Source organism: Eschscholzia californica, unplaced genomic scaffold (genome assembly GCF_041429995.1).
Source record: "Eschscholzia californica isolate CP2 unplaced genomic scaffold, dmEscCali1.0.p SCAF_3, whole genome shotgun sequence".
Lineage (NCBI taxonomy): Eukaryota > Viridiplantae > Streptophyta > Magnoliopsida > Ranunculales > Papaveraceae > Eschscholzia > Eschscholzia californica.
Window position 1 is genome coordinate 37,840,859 of NW_028238420.1, and position 3,284 is coordinate 37,844,142.

The following is a 3,284-nucleotide window of genomic DNA, read 5'->3' on the forward strand; positions in this document are numbered from 1 at the left end:
AAACTTCCTTATTTATATCTTTAATAACCCAAGTTCAATAAACCATAGATTCCACCTCTTCTGGGAATCGAAACTGAGACTTCCAAGATTTTGGAGTTTATGTCAATAATATTAACCGCTTGGGCAACCAAATTTTGACATTATACAGATAGAGTAAGGGTCAGGGCTTTTGATAAACTAGTCGACATGCATAAGACATGACCCATTGTGTCAAAAGAAAACCAACCTTAAAAAACAATAACATTTTTTACATTAACTTCATATCAACATACTTCCAGCTTAGAGGTCATGGGTTCGAAGCACGCTGACAATTCAAAAAGAAAATATTTAGACTCATTTTTAAACTAACTAGATTTCCGTCGCGTCCTACGAACACGACAGATCCCTCTTGATTAACGCCGTAACATTCTCTTCAATAATTTTAGAGAAGAGAGAGTTGCAAAGACGAGCGGATAAGAAAGAGAGATAAATACAAATATAAGCGTATGTCTGTATGTTAGTGGTTGAAGGCAGATGATTTATGTATTTTAGGGATATTGTAATTGATTTAGTGGAGAGATCGTAACAAACTAATTTAGTGGGAAAATTTGTTGGAGAAACCAGAAAATAGAATGAGTAGAAAGTGGAGCAGTGCCGCAGTGGTTATTTTAGGGATATATTTTGGTATTTTAATTTTTTTTAATAATGACAGTATTACCATTCTCTTTTGAGTTTTTTTTTTGTTGAAGGCCATTCTCTTTTGAGTTGATTTACATAAAGAGAGATTTATACCAACCGTCGGATGTGATCTGTATGAAACTCCCAATAAAAATGGACGGCTAGACGTATTCCTCATGTAACCGACTGACCTTTTTTATTATAATAGATGACTAACCCTTTGGATGGAAATTGTCAAAATCCAGTTAAGTCATTAACTCGTAGTCACCACAAAAGAAAAGAAAGCTAGGGATATATTGCTATTTAGGAAATACTTGAGAAACTATACACATGATATCTTGATTTCGTACACGACTAATAGAAAGCAATTTGTACACTCCATTAAAAAGTTGTTGGTTCAGTTATAGTAATCAATTTGTACACTCCTTCGCAATTTCTTAAAATGTAGTAAAATGGTAGGTTAGTGTTTCAACCTCTTTTTTTTTGTTTGTAAAATCATCAATTTTCACAACAAAGTCAATGGAGTGCTCAACCATCACATTCTTTTCCATTGAAAAGAGATTGAAAAGAGATTCTTCTTGTGTAGCTTTAGTTGTCAATAAGGCAATATTCGGTACTTCAAATCATTTATATTGCCTCTCAATCTTTACCCTTTATGAGTTAGATCTATGTTTAAAAGAAAATAATGCATCATTACCCCACCAAATTGTCAAGATTAGATTCTTTAAACTTTTTGAACAAGTTGACTGACTAATAGTGAGAAAAAAAAGCTTACCAAAGTGAATTTGGAAAGTCAAACAAAAGACAATTGAGTTCTTTACCAATGAAATTGTACTTTCTTTCATAACCATCTTTTTGGATAGGGAATCTAAGTAGTGGAAGTCTCAATTCGAAAGTCTATACCTGCAAGCATCCGTATACCTTTTTACTATCCATTTATTCCTTTTGGGAGATAGACAACTAATATATTAGAGGAAAAGCATTACCTTAATCCACATACAAAATCAATGATCATAGTCTGTCCTAGCCGATAAATATACCCACTAAATGCCACTATTGTGAAGAAAGAAGCAACCTAGTCTCTTTTCGGTTGGGATGAATGACATTTTTCCTACAACATATCCTAACAATCAAGAATATAATGTTAACTAGTTTTAAATATAATGTTAACCTAGTCTCTTTTCGGTTGGGATGAAAAGCATTACCTTAATCCACATACAAAATCAATGATCATAGTCTGTCCTAGCCGATAAATATACCCACTAAATGCCACTATTGTGAAGAAAGAAGCAACCTAGTCTCTTTTCGGTTGGGATGAATGACATTTTTCCTACAACATATCCTAACAATCAAGAATATAATGTTAACTAGTTTTAAATATTATTGGAGACATACGAAGTTTTAGGTAATTTTTTAGGGGTGTATTAGTCTTTTTCAACCTATATAGTGTAAGTGCAAAACATAAATCTCTAACTCTTATTTTTTTTTTGGAAATTGACTACGATCAACGATAGTCATTACATTTGACATTGATACATCAAGATGTGATAAACTTGATAGCCGCCCATTCAAACTTTTGTAATACTGAGCCTATATCCCAACTAAACAATGGCCTAAAGCCCAACTATATTATTTATATCAATAATCTCAATTCAAATAACCACAGATTCCACCTTTTCTAGGATTCGAACCTGGGACCTCCAGAGCTTTCTGGAGTTTATGTCAACACCTTGGAACCACTTCGGCTACCAACTCTGAACTTTATATTTTGCACTTACTTTGCTTGCACTTTATTAGTACACAACACTTACGAAGTGCTAAACAAACATCTCAAAATCGATATTTTGCACTTAATAAGTGCCCAACCCTTCTAAATTGCAAAAAGCGTCTACTGCAAATTTGATTTTAAACCAATCAAGATCATTAGTTTTATGATTTCGCTAGTGAATTTGTGATTTTTCTTTATCTTAAAAGTATTATTTTTCTAAAGCAAGTCTTCTCCAAAGAAAGTCCAGTGGAGTGTTACGTGTTACTTGAATAATCACACCTTTGTTAGTAATTAGAGGTTGTAATCACTTGTAAATCTTACAACATTTTTAGGTCATTTGAGTGATGTCATTGTTCTATCAAACTTATGACACTTGCAAAGATCCATGTTGCATACAGGTCTTGTTTATATATCTAAAAACTATTTAGACAATTATATTGAAACAATTGTAAAATGAGATTCTTTTTTTTTGTGGGTATAATTTTTTCCAATTCATTTTCATCTATTTATTATTATTATTATTATTATTATTATTATTATTATTATTATTATTATTATTATTATTATTATTAAGTTGAGATTCTTTTACAAATAACCTTAACTACAAGATTATCAAATTGTACGACTGTTGTAAATTTGTTGTATCAATAAAAAAAACTTTTATCTATAACTGTCTATACTTTTAAAAACAAATATTATATATCAACGTAATAAAATTTTAATATAGTTGTTAAAATTTTCTTATATTAGTTATTTTTGTCTCAAGTCTAAGCAAATTTACCTAGAGCATCTCCAATGCAAAACTTAAAAAAATCTTTTTTTATCCTATGTGTCAAGTTTCAATGGAGATTCTTGCTTC